The sequence below is a fragment of the Canis aureus genome, chromosome 30 (genome assembly GCF_053574225.1).
Source record: "Canis aureus isolate CA01 chromosome 30, VMU_Caureus_v.1.0, whole genome shotgun sequence".
Lineage (NCBI taxonomy): Eukaryota > Metazoa > Chordata > Mammalia > Carnivora > Canidae > Canis > Canis aureus.
In genome coordinates this window covers 24,378,663-24,387,392 of record NC_135640.1, presented here as the reverse complement: position 1 = coordinate 24,387,392, position 8,730 = coordinate 24,378,663, and positions in this window count along the sequence as shown.

Sequence of the window (8,730 nt, the reverse complement as noted above, 5' to 3'; positions counted from 1 at the left end):
ATATAAATTATGTTTTCTTACATAATCATAGAGTCAAAAATTAAAGGTTATAAATTTTCATGCACAAATAATATAATTGCAGTACCTTTTAAGAAATAAAAAATAAAACTAGAAGCGGCATGGCTTGGAGAAGAAATGTGAAGATGTCATGGTACTGACAATAATAAAATGAAAGAATGAGTGACATGTACAGTTGTGTTACCAGATATAGTTATCTCAAATTGGCCAGTTAACAAACTGAATTCCTACCCAGGCTGAAAACATCTTACTTAATTCCTAGAAATCCTACGGTAATTCTGAATTCTGTTAAGTATTAGAAGAAAGGTACTATTTAACTTTTGCTGATATGAGGGAATTGGTCACAGATACACATATACAAACACAATATTTTATACAGATATGAGTTGAGTCCAGACCAATTGAGAAAAATCAAAGGAGGAAAACTTAAATTCAATGTAAAATTACTACAATTAGAAGAAAGGCAAAATGATAACTTCTGATTCCTCCATGTTTGAAATCAAACTCATAAGAACATTGGCAAAAAGCAGAATTAATCATTCAAGTATGGTCAGATATTCTTCATGTAAGTATTGGCACATATGTTCATGTTCCTACAATGGGCTAAATGTCTGGTCCCTGCCACCCTCAAATCCCTATGTTGAAGCCCTAATCGCTAGTATGATGGTATTTGGAAGTGAGACCTTTGAGAGGTAATTAGAATTAGATATGATCATGAGGGTGAAGTCCCCATGCTGAGAGAGTGTCTCTCTAAGAAGAGGAAGATATCAAAATCCCTCTGTCTCTATCATATAATTATACAGCAAGATGGCCACCATCTACAGGGCAAAAAGTGGGATATTACCAGACATCAAATATGCTGGCACCTGGATCTTGGACTTCCTGGCTTCCAAAGCAATTGTCTTTTGTTTCAGCTGCGCAATATATGGTATTTTCTTATCGAAGCCTGAGCAAAAACAGTTTCCTCCTCTATTCCCCAATGATACAATGGTTAGTTGTCTATGTAAATCTCTTTACAACTAGACTTACAGGACCCTTGAAGTCATAAACCACTAGTTTGTGGCTGAATGAAATCCAGTAGAAATATGGTTGCATGTAGTCTATTGGATAAAAATCAAATCTCTTACACTTATGCAGTATTTGAAATTTCTCAAAGTGCTTTTATATCTATAATCTCATTTAACAACTACATGCTATTCCCGTGAAAATATTTATTATATAATTTCTAGGGTAAAATAACTATGTTTAGAAAAGGCAAAAAAAAGTCCCAAAGTCATAAATCTATATACATTTGTATTTTTGCACACAGTAGTTAATATTCATACACATTTTTTCTACTTTGAACTTGACATTGATCTCTTTAGCCAATGGAGTTATTAATTTACTAAAATTATCTTTTTGCTACACTGTCCTTAAATGACTGTTAGGCTATATTCTGTATGCTTAGCATGTATCATAACTGAGTGATGATGACAAATTCATTTAAAAATGTCTAGTGAAAAAAAATAAAAAATAATAAAATAATAAAATAAAATAAAATAAAATAAAAATAAAAATAATAGTAATAATAATAATAATAATAATAATAATAATAATAATAATATTTAGGGATCCCTGGGTGGCGCAGCGGTTTGGTGCCTGCCTTTGGCCCAGGGCACGATCCTGGAGACCCGGGATCGAATCCCGCATTGGGCTCCCGGTGCATGGAGCCTGCTTCTCCCTCTGCCTATGTCTCTGCCTCTCTCTCTCTCTCTCTCTCTGTGACTATCATAAAAAAAATAAAATAAAATAAAATAAAAATGTCTAGTGCATGGGACGCCCGGATGGCTCAGTGGTTGAGAGCCCACCTTCTGCCCAGGGTGATCCTGGAGTACCAGGATCAAGTCCCATATCAGGCTCCGTGCATGGAGCCTACTTCTCTCTCTGCCTGTGTCCCTGCCTCTCTCTCTCTCTGTCTCATGAATAAATAAATAAAATATTTTTAAAAATAAAAAATAAAAATGTCTAGTGCTGCTTGCTTCTTCTATTTGTTCACTTTATCTTTTGAAGTTCGTTAAAATAGAATTTTTGCTACCTTTGTTTTGAATGAAATGCTAATTAGGCAGATATCGGTTTCCAGAGTAAGGGAGAGGCAGACTTGCCCATATGCAGAAATTTAAAAAACAATTTAGAGAAACCTGGGTCTATTTTTTTAATCCTTTAATCAAATCAAGTATGGTGCATCAGAAACTGACTCTCTCCCCTTAAAAAAATTCCATGTCCTACTCCCTATAATCTGGGAATGTTAGCTAACATGACAAAGTCTTTGCAGATGAGATTAAGTTATAGGCTTTGAGAAAGGCAAATTACCTTGGATTATCCAGGTGGATCTTTAAGGCAATTACATGTATCCTTATAGTAAAAAGGCAGAGGGATATTTGACAGACACATAGAAGAGAGGGCCAGATGAAGATGAAGCAGAGACATTTGAATATGCTGACCTTGAAAAATGGAGTGATGTAGTTACAAGGAAAGGAATGATGGCAGTCAACAGAAGCTAGAAGACTCAAAGAATAAATTAGAGCCTTTAGATCCCTAGAGCCTCTGGATGGCACATGGCCCACCTTGATTTCAACCCAGTGATACTGATTACAGACATCTGGACTCCAGAACTTTGACAGAGAAGTTTTCTTTTGTTTTCAACTACTTAGCTTTTGATACTTTGTTATAGCAGCCGCAGAAAACTGATATATCAAGGATATATAAAAGTGATCAAAGTGGGTACCAGTGAGCTGTAGGGGATACAGAAAAGAAAATGGAATTGGTACAGGCTCCATGTGTGGGTCTAGGCAGTATGATCTGGGCTTGATGAGTGATGGTTTGGAAAGTAAAGGGAAGGGAAGTCCTACACAGCTCAGAACTGCAAACATTGCAACTCAGCCCAATTTATGAATCATTATTTTAGAAATATTTTCTGTTTTCTTCTTTTTAGCATTCTTGGACTATTACACACATATTTTTTAAAGATTTTATTTATTTATTCATGAGAAACAGAGAGAGAGAGAGAGAGAGAGAGGCAGAGACACAGGCAGAGGGAGAAGCAGGCTCCATGCAGGGAGCCCAATGTGGGACTGGATCCTTGATCTCCAGGATCAGGCCCTGGACTGAAAGTAGCGCTAAACCACTGAGCCACCCAGGCTGCTCATATACATATGTTGTTAAAGATTTTTTGTTTTGTTTTCTTTCCAGAAAGATTTATCTTTAAGAAACATATTTTCTTATTGGAATATTCCAAGACAGGAGTCATAAAGTGTTGCTGTGGTAGCTTCTTCTTCTTCTTCTTCTTCTTCTTCTTCTTCTTCTTCTTCTTCTTCTTCTTCTTCTTCTTCCTTCTTCTTCTTCTTCTTCTTCTTCTTCTTCTCCTTCTCCTTCTCCTTCTTCTTCTTTCTCCTTCTTCTTCTTCTTCTTCTTCTTCTTCTTCTTCTTCTTCTTCTTCTTCTTCTTTTTAGTATTCCCTTTTTTTTTAATCCAAACTGAAATTCAGCTAGTTTTTCTCCTGATTGCTTATGACAGTGTGAGACAAAATAACCCAATTAGATAATAATAATAAGTGACCATTTATGGGGTAACCCCCTGCATCTAACATTGTTCTAGTTACATTCCCTCTAGTCTGCCTCCTCTGAGGTAGGTATTATAACCCTTCTGTTAGTTCACACCCAAGACCACCCACCTGGTGAAGGACAGAGCTAGGAGATCTGAATTTCCATGTTCATCTTCCTAAAAAATTCAGCCTCTGCACCCAGGAAAAAAAAAATCCATAAACAGTGAAAATCAGCACACAAAAAAAGAGAGTGAAAATCAGCAGGAAAGGAAATGAATTTGGGATTGGGTGTTGGGTTTTTGTTTGTTTTTGTTTATGACACATCTCGTATCCCAAGTAAATACAAATTAACCTTGAAGCATACTAAAGAAAATCAGACCGAAGTGGAAGAGACGGGTCACACAGAGTAGGAGATCAATGTGAGCATGTGCAATCTCCCTTTGCCCCTTGAGAACTGGTGACTTCAGTTTGGATAGAAAGAGGTATGGCAGTCCAGGAATCTACAACAGCCAGCTCCAGGGTCTGGGACTTAAGATCCAGATTTTAGCTAAGTGGCTGTGGGCAACTGGCCTACCCTCTGTACACATCGGTTGCCTCAGTGGACAAGAAGGAGTGACCAGGGATCTGGCATTGTACATAAGGTTCCACACTGCTCAAAGAAGTATACAGCATCCCTCAATGCCAGGATTAGCCAATTAGATGACCTTGTCAATTTTAGTACAGATTTATATTACACTTTTGGCCAAAATCTCTTTTCCAGTCTCCAAATGCACCGTCTCCTCTGACAAATAAGCAGCAGTTGCTCCCATCAGCCCTTGGACCCATTTTCTCACTTTTATGTTACCCAATTTCATAAAACATGGGTGCCTTTTCTCCCCACAAATGAATCACGAGGGAAACATGAATTGCACCTCGGTTTCTCCCTGTCCCAACCATGCTGGCTATGAACAATGTGATGATGCAGAAAGCACATAAGCAGCATTTTGAACTGTGGGATGTAAACATACCTAATCACAGTGACAGAGATCAAAAACAGTCCCCTCAAATGTGGATTCTTTCCAAAACTTTAAGTGCCTGTTGCATGTTGGAATTCTGCAGCTAAGAATGTGACCCAGGTTTAAGTTTCTGCAGGCAACACTTTTCCAAATGATTACTCCAGTGTCACCATGGATTATCTGCACAAACACATCTGGAAACTTCAGAAGACTGTCATGGAAGCAATCTTCAATTCACAGCTTGACAAGCAGAACCAAAAAAGACTGGTTCATGAGCTTAGATGCTCTGCTCTGGACACTCTCCCACCAGCTCTTCCTGAGGGCAGTGGCTGTTCATAAAGAAACTTTGTGAGTGTGGGTACAGTCTAGGGCTGTCTGCAGGTCAGTTTTCCCTAGGACTCCAGGTTGCTGCTATACTTTCCCTAACTTTGCACTAGAAAGCCAGTTGTCCAAGTCCCATATCTTTGTCATTTGTGTTGCCTGATATATCTCCTGGGCTTGAATAGTGCCTGGCACCTAGTAGGTGCTTCATGAACATTTGGCTAATTGAATTGATTGACTAAGACCTGTACCTCCAGTGAGTTGCTCTGTCTGACTTTCTCACTCCTTGAGAGATGAACAGTTCCTCTACAAGATTGGAAGAACTCTGAAGGCTCAGCCCTTCCACTGTCCTATGACTTTCCCAGGATGCATTCCATAACAGAGAGAGCCTTTGTCTTTCTTGTAGTTGGTCAGCTGGCCAGCATTCTGAATTTCACTTCCAATTTAACCTAGTCTCTGGCTGCCTCCAAGCCTTACAAGGCAAAATGCAACATGCATAAAGAAATGTCTGCATGCCTACTAGTTGCAAGTTGTACTAGTATATTCTATGCTTTGGCTCATTTAATTTCACTTCTGAAAATATTACTTTTTCCATTTTACAGATTTAAGGCGACAAAAAAAAACACCTTTGGTTTCAAGGATAGTAAAGAAGTCACTCCAAATCAGTGTGGCTGACTTACACACCTTAAGAAAATAAATTTGTGTTGTTCTAAGTCATTACATTTACTGTGATTTTTTTATGGCACCAAATTAGAAACCATTTCATCTCTAATGGGCATTTGGTTTGCTTTTTAATGCCAAGTTCCTTTGGGTATGCAGATAGCCATAGGATGAGTGTGAATCTTCCTCAGTTCCTGGGCTTTGCCCCACATCTCAGTGTACTCAGTATGCTCCCATTCTTGACCTTTCCTGTTTCCACATCCATACCCCTACTAAGAACTGAGGATGGCAGGAATTTTTGTGTGAAGGTGGGATCATGGGCAGCTAAAAAGTCATCCCAGGGGAGGTGGCAAATCAGTTGCATTTGAGCTAAGGCCCTACACTGCCTGGAAATGCTTCTTTGTTTCATTAGATCTTGCAAAATGCAAGTACAAAGATAACATTATTAAGGGTATCAAGACAGCAAATGGAGAGTTTTAAACCTCATATATAAAATCCCATTGTGAATGTGGGACCCTGTGTGCAGGGTCATGAAGCTGGTCCTGATCTTTCTACAGAGACAAACCACAAGGGCCGTGAGCCCCTGAAGGTAGAAGTGAATCCTGGATTCCCTTGAACAATGAAAGGAGTCATAGTTTTCTACTGAGGATAGATGCATTTGCCTCAGCGAGTGAAATTGTGGGTGATCTAAGCTGGCTTCTACCAGCAGCAGCATCAGTGGTAAAGATTCAAACACACATTTTCCGTAGGGAAGATGATCTCAGAAAGCACTGGCAGGGTAATAAGGAAGTCAGATAGAAGAAATCCAATGAGAATACATGAAGAGTAGGTTGCTACTATTGGCAATTAGGCATCAGTTCTGCTGGGGATAGTCAGGACACCTTGAAACAAATGTCAGGCATGTCCCTCGTGGATAAGAAAGAGATGGGCTATTTATCCATCCACTCCTGTCACTGATGAAAGGTTTCTCCTGGAAGTATCAATTTTCCATTTTTGTGGCATGTTTCTCATAAGGCCGATGCACATTCAATTATTTATTTCCTTTTGGAGATCTTTGTGAACCACTGTCTAGGCATTTTTCACTGCAGCAAGTGGCTAAAAAGTGGGTATAAATGAAAGTACCTTGCATCAGAATGTAGAACATGTGTTAAGCATGAAGACTTTTGGATCTAACATTTACCTTTCACACTGTGGGATGAAAAAAGAACCCATTGTTCATGCAGAAGAATCCATTGTTTTCTGGAGCTTACACCTGTCAGATGTGTTGTCAAAGGGTTAGCAGCTACTTACTAGTTCTTGCCTCTTGACCGTCTATGGATAGTTGACAAACAATAGAACTTTTACACAGTTATTTAAAATATGTGATTTTAGAAAAGCTTTAAACACATTTATTACCATTTCTAAGTTGCTTCTGTTTAAGAGACACAGGACTTCTTACCTCATCATGTGGTTGAGTTTTCGTGTAGTTATGGGATAGTAATAAAACGAATAGAATATATAACATAGCAAAACTGTTTTTAAATGATGTTATTTTTCTTTAACTTTCTTGATTCTTTTTTATTTTGTTTTGTTTTGCTTTTATCACATTTATTTTATCCTTAGCAGTTCTTCAATTCAGTGTATTTTGGTCATTTATTTCATATAGTTCTGAAACTAGGTTTTTAAGTAAAATCTTTAACTGTTTTATTTTGTTTTAATTTAGTGGTATAAAAACATTTATTAGTAACCATACTTTGAAATATGACTTCAATGATTACATAGCATTGATTTGAGGAATCATTTGTCATTTCAAGTTTTTTTCCATAATCCATGGGTCAATGGATATCCCTGCTTTTTTGTAACTTCTTATTTTTTTTATAACTACAAACATAACAGCCACAAGAATGTATAAGAATACTAAAAGAAACTCCCCCCCCAAAAAAAAGAAAAAGAAACTCCCATATATCCTTTACCCATATTCAATACTTGTTTACATTTGCTTTTTTACCAAGATACACCTTGTAGAAGATTTTTCTCTTGGATAATACAAAGAGAACAAAATTGGAAATTGAAAAGGCAAGTGTAGGAGTTTTTAAAAAGATGTAATTCTTTGAGTCTGAAATGCAAAGAAAGTCTTGAAACCCTCTTGGAAAAATGTAAACAGTATTGCTTCTAAAAGAGAAAGAGGATAACATGCAGACTTATTACCTCCTTAAAATTGCCACAATACGTATGCCTTCAACCCAATCATTGGTTCATTTATTATCAGTGGCATCATATTATCTGAATTGAAGTACGGTATGATATTAAATAGTTTCTGAGCTTTCAACTAAACTATGGACTTATAGAACATTGGGTGAACTTTTAAACAGTGTTCCATATAAAGGAAATTATTTTTATTTTATTTAACAAATGCTTATCAACCATTCACCATAAGGATATTAAATTTAATTAAGTTTATGTATATTCTCAGATATTGCCTTAATGACAATTCATAATAACAATAATAAAAATAATTTGACTGTAGCCTTATGAAGGAACAGTTTTAGAACTCTGCCTTCCATAAATTTAATCAAATTATTTCCTTAATTGTTTGACTTAAAACACATGCATTTTTAGAACCCAAATATTCAATACTCAATTCTGTCTCTACAAATAACAGTTCCCTGTAGTTATTTTCAATATTGACCATTTATGATAGAGATTGCTGCAAAATTCCTGTACATTGAATATCGAATACCAATTACTATTATTTTGAAAAGTTCCCCAAGGTATTTTGAAGTTTTGATAAATGGTCATGAAGAAGTCAATTCAGATGGTTGACAGATAGCTATAAGTCAGTTTTATCAATTGCTTTTTGATCATGGAATAATTCTAAGCAGCCAGTGTGTGTGTGGGGGGGGGAGAATATATATGTATGTGTATGTGTGTGTATGTGTATGTGTGTGTGTGGTGCAAATATTAACAGATCTAAAGGGAGAAACAGAAATACAATGATCTTACGGGATTGTAATATCCCACTTACATCAGTGGATAGATCATCCTGACAGAAAATCAACAAGGAAGCATTAACTTTAAATAGCAGACCAGATAGACCTAACAGGTACGTTCAGACTTCCAACCAAAAGCAACAGAATACACATTCTTCTCAAGTATATATGGACAATTTTCCAGTAT